This window comes from Lepidochelys olivacea (assembly GCF_965140295.1).
Source record: "Lepidochelys olivacea isolate rLepOli2 genome assembly, chromosome: 4".
Classification (NCBI taxonomy): domain Eukaryota; kingdom Metazoa; phylum Chordata; order Testudines; family Cheloniidae; genus Lepidochelys; species Lepidochelys olivacea.
Genome location: NC_140414.1, coordinates 16578246 through 16589573, shown reverse-complemented (window position 1 = coordinate 16589573; position 11328 = coordinate 16578246).

Genomic DNA, 11328 nt, shown 5'->3' with positions numbered 1-11328 from the left:
CCAGAGCCCGCACACCACCCCGCACCCCAACCCCCTACTCTAGCCCAGAACCCTCTCCTGCATGCCGAACCCCTCTGCCTTATCCAGCAGCCCCCTCCTGCACCCCAAACCCCTCATACCAACCCCAGAGCCTGCAACCCCATGCCTCAACCCCCTACCCCAGCCCTGATCCCACTCCCACCCTCCGAACCCCTCAGTCGCAGCCCCGAGCACCCTCCTACACCTGACTCCTCATCCCCAGCCTCACCCCAGAGCCTACACCCCCAGCCAGAGCCCGCACACCACCCCGCACCCCAACCCCCTACTCTAGCCCAGAACCCTCTCCTGCATGCCGAACCCCTCTGCCTTATCCAGCAGCCCCCTCCTGCAGCCCAAATCCCTCAGCCCCACATCAGAGCCTGCACCCCTAACCAGAGCCCTCACCCCCTCCCACACCCTGAACTCCTCATTTCTGGCCCCACCCCGGAGCCCGCACCCCAACCCCCTGAGCCAGCCTGGTGAAAATGAGTGAGTGAGGGTGGGGAGAGTGAACAACAGGGGTGAAGTGGGCAGGGCCTTGGAGAAGGGGTGTTCGGTTTTGTGCGAGTAGAAAGTTGACAACCCTAATCAAGGCTTTCAAATTCTCTGGGTGGATGGCAGGTCGGAACAGTTTATATTACATTTTATTTGGTAATACCACTGGTGTCTACTTGTGGCTGAGTCACATGCTGACTCAACAGAAAAATACCCATGTTGGGGGCTAGGAAACCCTGCAAGATTCTGTTTGGTTGAGGGTTACTTTCTCCTCTAAACCTGAAGGGGGAAGTAGAGTTACAGATTCCAAGACCAGAAGGGACCATTGTGATCATCTCTTCTGATCTCCTGTGTGTGGCCAGAGAATTTACCCAAAATAATTCCTAGAGCTGCTGATCTAGTAGCTTTGCCCATTGTCTGATTTTAAATTAGCCTTTCAAAGAACAATGTAAGAAAGCAAACTGCACGGCCTAATTCTGAGGTAACCGTAAATGTTTTTGCATATCAGCCTGAACCTTAAACAATAGGTTTGGCTGGAGTCCAGTTGGGGGCTGCATTGTGTGCAGAAAGCTCTCAGAACCGTACAGCACATCGACTCTGAAGTAGCCAAAAGGATTCCTGCAGGGTGTCAAATGCGTGTTCCATCTGATGATGATTCCACAGAAAACAGGTACGGGACGGGATGCAAAGTGCAGTGACCTCTCCCAAAGAGTGTTAGCTTTGAGTCGCACATGGCAAATTAGGAGGGGTTGGAGCAGAGAGCCAGCCTGCAATCTAGAACTTGTGATCCTAGGGGGGTTAAAATAGCAGTCGTCTGCCAGAATTTCACTCAGTGCATTAAAAACCAGAAGGTCCAAAGAGCACATCTCAGCAGCAGAATTAGTTGAACTGTTCCCACAACTGGCTTTAAAAGCATCCCAAGCGAAACTTGTAGCTGCTTGAGTTACCAACAGTCATTTGTTTTCTTCACCTTTGCTTAAAAAAAAAAAAATCACTGACAAAAAACTGTTACCCCTGGGGAACCTTACCTCGTGTGTTATCTCATGCCCTTCCAGAGCCTCGAGTGCAGCAAAACTCAAACTTCTAAAAACCGGGAAATGAAGAGTTAAGGATGCATGGACGTTCACTTTAACTGTGCCCCCCCATCCCAAGCTAGGTGTAGCCATCCTAGCTGGCACCTCACAGCCACAGCAATTAATGACAGCCCCACAGCAGCTGGCTCGTCACTGCAGACACCAGCTGCAAAAGCAGAGCCATCGGCTGAAGGGAAGCGTGCTGGTTCCAGAAGAGACCTCGCTGTCTGCTAAATGCAGGAGAGCTCCAGAAGGGAATGGTGCAAGGGAAGGGAAAATTGGAACAAGCAGCTGGCTACAGTCTCGGCCCTAGCCTTACAGATTCCATCCCACGGTCCTTTCCCAACTATATCTTTTTAAATGTATTTTGCTAGCAACGCAGCACGTCCATACCTTATTAAACTCTGCGGGGATTAGCAGGGAGGGGTTAAGGGAGTTCCCCAGCTTGTGGTTTTCCATCACGTTGGATTGCGATGGCTACAGAGGACAGCTCGCTTACTTACCAGATCAGCGGTCGGCATCACCAATGACTGCCTTCCACCATTTCCGGGGGCTGCTCTCTCCTGCGTGCTAGGCTAGCCTTTGAGTTAATTGGGGTAAAAAACATCCCATTGCCGATACCAGCTTCAGTCTCGTAGGTGGCTACATAAAGAATGATTTGAGATTTGTGACAGACAGATTTTCAGTAAAACGCAGATTAAGTATAAACTTAATCACAATATGAGTAAGGCATGAAAAGTAAAACCGAATGACCCCCCATCATGCATACTTAAATCTTATGGGGAACAGCTGCAGTGAGGATGGAAGGGGGCTTGGCTTCCCTGGGCTTGGGGTTAAGGTTTCCACTATCTCACCCTCCCGACTTCCAACTAAGGGCAGGCCGTACACCTCTTGTATACACCTTTCCCTTACACATGTGGGGGGCCATCTTTGATTAAGTCTCCATCCCCTGCCCACGTTCTGGTATTGCAGGTGACCAATTTTAGGGCTCCAGCTGCTTGCCTGGCCAATTTGGGTCAGTGCATTTCATGATGGTTTCAACATGCCCGCGAAGTTTCAAATGCGCGTAAAATACGCGCCGTTAAGCCCAGACTGTTGTCATTCACATGTTTATCACACGATTCAGGACTGCGGCAGGGTTTCAGCAGCATGGAAGCAGTTGCTCAGTAGTATTGCTGACGGAGGGAGGTATCTGAGGCTGCAAAACACGCTCTGGAGCAGAACTGCTGTGTGTATTTTTCTAACTGGGACGTGGCCTCTCCTTCAGTAAAACTTCTGCTCTTGGCAAGGAATTATCAACCAGAGCATCACCCCTTGCACCATATAAGGAAAAGAGACTGCGGTAATGTCAAAAGACAATTCCTGAGTGGCCAGCACATAAATGGCCAGCAACTGATCTTGGCATGAAAACAGCAACTGCATGGCAAGCAGGGCATAAGCTGAACCATTGCTGTGCACAGCCCAGGAAAGCTCACTGGACCTCTGCGACGTAACTTGCAGGTGCCGGATGCAGTCAAGGCTGCGGACAGGCCCTAACGCTGGCAGAGCTTTGGGATTTTTCATGCCCCTGATGTTAAGGTCGGTTTCTTTCCTGGAGGATTTTGTGTTCCTGTGAGACAGCTGCAGTCTTCCCCCAGACTCGCTATCCCAGCAGCAGCTGCTGTGCCCAGTGGCCTGAGCTGAGCAAACACCTGTTTCTAAGAAAGCACTGAACAAGGGGTTCTGATGGGGTCTGCTTGGCAAACTAAATGGAAGCTTTCCCTGTCACGGACAGCTCTGAGCCACCCGGTGCCTTCCTCAAATGGTAGACTGCATCTCGTGTAAAGCGGGCTCCTTCCTCAGGTATTGCTGTTGGGGAGCATCGCCTGGCCCTTTTGTTCTCTGTTAATCACTTCCACATGTGACTCGAGATCAGATCTGTTTTTCTTCTTTCTTGAACCGTGAACATCCGAACCCTTTGACGCCCAGACACGCTTACCTTGCCTGCATTTGTACGGTTAATTTGACCTTGAATGGCCTCTAACCCTGCACCAGGAGTGAAAAGGTCATGAATTGGATCAGGGCCCACCAAGCCTCCTGGAATATTCCTGCTTTGTAGCTGCCATTATTCTTCATGCTTGTTCTGCTGCTTTCTCATAGCACCATGAAGAACTCAGGAGCCTTAGCCAGGCAGCGAATCGTACAGTAAATAATGCAGGGCCAGAGTGTGATGATGTTGAGTTACAGAACACAATCTGTTTTTTTCAAAATGTGTCTAGCCCAGTCCACAGTCATTGGGGGACCACAGCAGAATCAGACAGGCCGAAGGAAGGGGGAGGTACGGGATGAGGAATTCCAGCTCCGTCACAGCACCATGCAGGATGGGATCCCAAGCAACATACCCCCAAGGGATTACATCACTGTGGTTTTAAAATCATTCATGACTCCCACAGTCCAGTATAGTTAGGGCCCTTCGGTTTCAGTTTTTATTTTATTTATTTTTTTCCTGGGCATTTATCGAAGCTTATTACTACCACAACAAAAACAGGTGAAAATCAGTGGAAAAAACTATATTTTTTTCAGGGTAAATATCGGGGTTTATTTTGGTGGACAGAAGGATGGGGGGAAAGTATTCAGTAGATTAATGCTTTGAATTCAGTTCATCAATGTGGTTTGCTGCAGAACTAAAACAGAATTCAAAACACAATGCCACCTCTGAGTTTAAGAAAACAATGTATCTCTAATCCCCAAATAAAACTTTTCATTTGAATAAACAGTTTACTGTTGTAGACTTAGAACTGTTAACCTATAAATATTTACAGTAAGTAATTAGGCCCCACCATTTGCAGACCATACACTCCACTTCATCCTTTTCTCCTGTTTGTTTTTTAAACTTTTGAATACTTCCTTGTGTTCTGAAACATATTCTGATACAGATTTTCATTTTTTTCCCATTTTAGTGTGTCAGATCTTTAAACCATTATCTGCTAACAGTTTGAAATGTGTATGTGGTGGCACGAGATTCATCAGTACGTTCAGATGCGCTTGTGGGCATGCCTGTTTGTTTGCTGTGTGTATCTTCTAAACTAATACATAGCCTTACCTTCAACAGGCAGCTTTGCACATACACATCGACTAATGTATTATCGTAATACATAGATCTCATGCAATGTATTGTGTTTTCCTAATAAAACAAGTTTGTTTTTTTTTATTTGAATGATACAAAAGTAGGGTGAAAATTGGAAAAAAACAAATAATGCTTTTTTGTAAAACCTGGGATTTTTTCAGTAAAAATCGGTTTAAACTGACAACGAAGGGACTCAGCGTTCTCTAATATTCAGCCCCTAGAGCTGGCTGGGCGGCAGGCCACGTTTCTGGAGAGCTGCCACTACCATTTCTTGTCAACAGTCTGTTTTGTTAGCTATGCCTTGCCCCATTCACTCTCCTGGTTCCTTTGAAGCTATCCCCAGCGGTGCTCCCTGGATTAAATAACAGGGTACATGCTGCATGTAAATCCAGCATGTGGACCTGTTCCCACGCTGGAGGAGACCCGTCTAGTCCCTGCTACAAGGGGAGTGGACAGGTCTGGCCATCTGCTTAGATTTTAGACCTGTCTGGACTGTGGGACCACATGGAGCAGCAGTGGGGGAGGGCCAGCGCTCAAGCCCCTTCTGCAGCCACCTCCAGGCTTTCCCCTTCCCACCACCCCACGCCAGTCTTCCCTTATTGGGTGAAGTAGGTCTATCGCTATGATCTTCAAACAACCTAAGCACAGTGTGAGCGCAGGGGCCAGTGAGTGCCTGGGTCACGGCCCTTTCCCCGGTGCTCAGGGGGTGGGGAGTGGCTGAGAGCCCTTCCCTCGAGCTGGGGCTTATGGTCAGTGAAACATCAGGCGGTGCCCACCACCTAGTCTGCCACGTCCATAGTACCAAAGGCGGCCAGATTTGGCACTGATTTGCCCCTGGGTGGGTAGCCTCAGCAACCAGGCATAGGAACATCTGAACATGGGAAGTGCCAGACTGGATCAGACCCAGATCCATCCAGCCCAGTGCTTCAGAGGAAGGTGCAAGAACTCCACACCTGCTGGCTGTGGGGTTATCTGCCTGCCCTACAGGTCTCAGCCTGAGCTCCAGTCGGCAGAAATCGGTTTCGCTGTCCCTTCCAGGATGTTTGCTGTCAATCATTGTACTCACCCAGGCCCAGTCTCTGAGTGCAGGCCACAGCAGGCCGTGTGAGCGTCGCTGCGGGTCAGGGCTGAGGGAAGTTTGCTGCACCACTTCTGTGGATAAGCAGAGCATGTCAGCCCCAGGGCTGTTGGCCTGGCACCAGTCAGGAGCTGTAAGTGCTCCATAAATCCTCCTGGCCTGTTGCTATCATGCACAGCAGCAACCGTTCAACCCTGGGCCTTTGCCGAGATAAATATTTCACAACCTGATGGGTATCAGAATAGCCACAGGTCCAAAGGTCATGAGGTCTCCCTGGGAAAATCCCTCCCGACTGGCTTCCACAAGGGAGTAACTGTAGCTCTCTGAAGGCCAAGAAGCCCTGTTGTCCACCAGGCTGACACACAGGGGTGCGTTTGTAACGCCGACAGACCCCAGTCATCGATGGGCAGGATTGAACCAGGGACTTCTGGAGCTTAGTGCGTGAGCCTCTACAGCGTGAGCTAAAAGCCGACTGGCTGTTAGTTAAGGCTGTAGAGCAGACTCATTTTATCTCTCTCTTTAAGTGGCCTCTAGGTGGGACAGAACATCACCCCCAGGAGGTGTGTGGGTTACGCGTTGTCTGCCAAGGTGGGCTGACTGCCAGACCTGCCTGGGTTGCCACCCTCCTTTCCCATCATCAGTGTTTCGCGCAGGAGCTGGAAATGGGTCACTTCTTTATACTGTGATAATGCTGGTTAGCCTTCCCAGGGCCGACCCTGCAAGCTCTTCTCCTGGGTATAAGCCCTGTTCCCCGGAGTCAGTGCCCAGGCCCAACCGGGCAACCGCGATTCCAACAGAGCCATTTTCAAATCAAGCTAAAAGAATATTTTAACAGCGGGAACAAAATAAAAATACTTGTCGACTGGGCCCTTCCCCGCTCAGCATGAGGAGAGCGCCCAGAGACCAAGGACACGGCCGGGCTCCCGGTGCATTGGGGGGTTGTAACCCCCTGCCTGGCCGCTGGAGGTGTGTGAGTGTCCGAATCGTGGCTTTTATTAAGAATGAGTCCGTTTCTAGCCCTCGGGCAGCGTGCCAGGAAGCACAGCCTGCCTTCGATTCAATTTAGCAGCTCTGGTTTTCAGGCCGGTCTCATGATTTTGGAGAGCCTGGCTCATGGAGGTTGAACACTTCTAGCTAGGGTGACCAAATGTCCCGCTTTTATAGGCACAATCCTGATATTTGGGGCTTTTTCTTATATGGGCACCTATTACCCCCGTGAGCACACAAACACACACACTCTGTCCTGAATTTTCATACTTGCTGTCTGGTCACCCTACTTCTAGGTCATCTATCTTCTGTGTCTACGCCACGGCTGGCCCGTGCTGGCTGACTTGGGCTCGCAGGGCTCAGGCTGTTTAATCACGGTGCAGACATTTAGGCTCAGGCTGCAGCCCGAGCTCCTGGACCCTCCCTCCTTGCAGGGTCCTGGAGCCCGGGGTGCAGCCCAGGCCCCAGCACCTACCCTGCCGTTAAACAGCCCCTTAGTGCGAGCCCCCCGCGGCCTAGTCCACTGGCAGGGGCCAGCTGCAGGCGTCTAATTGCAGTGTCGACACTCTTAGAGCTCAGGGAATTGAGCCTGGGGTCCCAAACCTAGGCTCGCTGGCCTGTCATGGTGATGTCTCCTGGGCAGGGCAGGGGCAGGGCTGGGACTTCTCCTGCACTAGCGCAGGGCTGCTCTTTTTATCCCCTCTATTTTGAAGCCTGCGCCCCCCCGACGAATTCTGGAGCTACGCACGCTCCCTTCGCGAGAGGCCAGCTCCCTGCTGGGGGCCCAGCTACTAATTCAGCACATCGGCCCAAGCACTGAACCACAGAGGATCCATGAGGGGCAGCGTGGTGCAGCCGCATTGCCTGGTGGGATACAGTCCCTTTTGAAAACAAAGCCTGTGGCCAGCAGGAGAGAACCAAGATAACTGGACTCTGGATAAACAGCAGGCCTGGCTCTGGTGTGTTTGGAGCTGTCAGATCCAGCGACAGGGGCATGGTCCTTTGTTTATCTAAAGCACAGGAGTCCACAGTGGACATGCAGGTACATAGGACTCTTGTGCATCCACCCTTTGAGCTGCGAGCCAGGGGTTTGATCCTGGGGTTTGATTCTGCTGCTGTAATAAGAGGAAAGTGTCTCTCCTCACGACACATTCTGCTTCTCCATCTCAGCTAGGTGCACTTCCTTCCCATGTGAACTCCCAAACCTTCGAGCCCATCTCAGCCGGGCTTTGACCGCTGACCTTGCTCTTCCTTTCCGCCTGTTTCGGCCTTTCGCCCTTGACTCTGCTCTTCTGCATTGCCAGACTGCAGCGAGATAGGGCTGCAGGTCGCTGTCTGCAGGAATGTTGGATTTTAAGGAAAGTTGCGACTGCTGGAGGTGCAGCAGAAAGAGAGGAGCTCCGAGTGCGGCCCGCCCTTCCAGAGTGCCACGGCAAAGCACACGTCGTATTTCCTTAAGGCAACTGATTTGGCTTAAAGGTGAATATCTGGTTCCAGGATAGACCTTTGCCTCAGGTGGCTCCATTCCAGTCAGTAGGGTGGCCCCAGGGGTGGATTTGGCCCCACAGTGCTATTTGCTACTCTGGATTACGTATAGGGTGTACCATGGGTATTAGCCCTGTCCTGGCATTCTCAGAAGGCCTTGGGGCCTGCAGGCAGCCCTGCTGCCTTGGGAAGGAACCCGGCTTTCCTGCTACCTGACTGGCCTGCAGAGTTGAGGGCAGGACAGAGGCAGCAAGGGGCTCATAAGGGCAGAGCTGTGGGTCAGCAGGGGGGAGAGGAGCTGCTGGACTGGGGAAAGGGGCCCACTGCTTCTTTGACACTGCTTGCTTGTTCACACCTTGCCTGCTCATCCACTCCCAACTCTCACTGCAGCCCCAGAGCAGCATGTGGGGGAAGCAATCCCTGCCCAGGGAAGTGGCAGCCAGTAGCATCAGCCATTTCTGCCAGCCACTGGCATAGGATGGCAGAGATGCTGAGCAAAGGGGCCACCAGAGAGGGGCCCAGAGAGGGGCAGAGACTCCAGGGGTTAGGGTGGGGTAAAGGGAAGGCAGGAGACAGCTGGATCTGGGAAAGGGGCAGATAGGGAGGGGACACTTTGCATTGATCCCGGTGCTCACATTCTTATTGGCTGCTGAGATGCTCATTGTGGCTTTAATGTAAATCATTTAAATAACGAGTCAGGATCCCGGGATCTGACTGAAGAAGAGTGTGTCTTGCGGGAGATGCTTCTACATTATAGCATTCAGCAGGACTCCTGACACACAGCGGCTCATTTGCATTGCTCAGCTGTCACTGCTGGGGATAGCAGAGTTATTAGCTGCTGCCAAGCCATGCTAAAAGCCCTGGCAACCCTATGGATTTGTGCTGCTGTATAATTCTCCTCAGGGGACTTTCTTTGTCCTGTGGTATAGGAGTGGCCGGAGTCAAGCTGCCAGCCATACGCAAGGCTCACCAAGCTTGAACCTGCCACGCTCATCTTGGCTACTTCACTTCCCAGGCTGGAATTCCCCTTCAGACTACAAGAATGAATTGCTTCCGAACGGTTGTGCAAACTCCCATCAGCTGGTTTTGGCTCTGGCCTGTCTGCAAAAAATATATACTTCTCTTCCACTGAAATACTTCTGAAAGAGAGGGAAGCAAGCAGCCGAGATAGCCAACATTTGAAATTTAGCTCACTGAGGGCTAGAACCTTTTCTTGGCTTGAATGCAACTGGTTTGGATTTAACAGTTTGCCCATTGGAAAACTGAAAATTGAATATGCACAGGAGAAAATGTCCTCCAGTCTACCAGTGTGAACTTTAAACATTGTGTGTGTGTGCACAGCGGGTTAGGTTCACACTTGGAGCAAGGAATTAACCAGCTCTGCTTGAAAGGCTACCTAAACTTGTGTAAATGGTGCAAGATATTTATTTGCCAGACTTTCTTTTGTTCTTCTGTTGTCCTTTTCTCGGAGTGTGAAACCCTGGAAAACGAAATGCAAATAACAAAAGCCGGCACTTCCCACCAGTGGATTTCAAAGCACTTCAAAAAGGAGGGCAGTGTCATTATCCTACTCAGAGCAATGTTAAGGTTGCAAGATGCACTATTCAAAAGCCCAGACATCCCAAAAGTGAAGGTTGCTCTGGCATCAGGAACTTGGCCACACTAGTATTTCCGTTGGTAAGCAGAACCCCTGACTGTATTACTCCGTCTTGCTCAGGCGTACCACACTGCAGCAGAGTAGCTGACCTTACATTCCTGGAATAGCTGTTACATTGGACATATTCAGTCTGAAATGTCTGGACATGCAGCCTTATTGCTGCGCTCACCTCGTGCCAAGTTGTGATGTTTAATAAGGGGAGCTGGGAACACTCGGATCCTTTCTAGTTACGGTGGCTGGGCCTGGCACAGGCTTGGATACGGGTTTTGTTGTTTTACCTTCTCTGTCTCGATGGGGCTACTCCAAAAGGGGCAGGATGGGAGCCCAAGTGACCAATGGCAGGCCTCAGAAAGCCTGCACAAGGCTGGCCTCGTGAGCTGCGCCTGGCAGGGGCCAGGAGGGCAAGCTGCTGTGGGGCAGGGGGGTTAGAGCAGCCGCAGAGGACATAGCGCCTGGGTTGCTCTCTGCTACATGGCACCCACTTCTCTCCGCCGGGGCTATCCCCTGTGCCCAGTCGCCCTCCCTGCACCAGAGCCAGGGACAGCCAAAAGGAACCTCTCCAGCCAAAAGGGTACTCAGCTGTGTACAAGGCACACATTTCGGGGGGAAGGTCTGGGACAGAGAGCTTGCTGGGGTATCTCTGTAGTTTAATTCATGAATGGCTAGCTAGTAGCACTCAATACAGTGTAGCTGGGAGTGATTTTACATGCTAGAGGCTGTGTGTGAACAGGCCAGGAGTGGTTCTCACAGTGTAAGAGGCACTCCGAGTTGGAGAACAGAAGGGACACAGCTGTTCTACACTCCAGACTGCACCCTGGGGAATGTCACAGGGCCTATCTTTGAGGCTGTGGGCTTATGTCTGTCTTTTAGGTGACAAATCTGAGGAACTGTCCTAGACTGAGGTGTCATTAGAGGAGGTTTTTGGAACAAATTGATAAACTAAACTGTAATAAGTCACCAGGACCTGATGGGATTCACCCAAGGGCTCTGAAGGAACTCAAATGTGAAATTGCAGAACTACTAACTGTTGTCTGTAACCTATCATTTAAATCAGCTTCTGCACCAGATGACTGGAGGATAGCTAATGTGACGCCAGTTTTTAAAAAGGGCTCCAGAGGTGATCCTGGCAATTCCAGGCCGGTAAGCCTGACTTCAGCACTGGGCTAACTGGTTGAAACTACAGTATAGTAAAGAACAAAATTGTCAGAAACATAGATGAACATAATTTGTTGGGGAAGAGTCAAGATGGTTTTTGTAAAGGGAAATCATGCCTCGCCAATCTACTAGAATTCTTTGAGGGGGTCAACAAGCATGTGGACAAGGGGGGTCCAGTGGATATAGTGTATTTAGATTTTCAGAAAGCCTTTGACAAGATCCCTCTCCAGAAGCTCTTAAGCAAAGTAAGCAGTCCTGGGATCAGAGGGAAGAT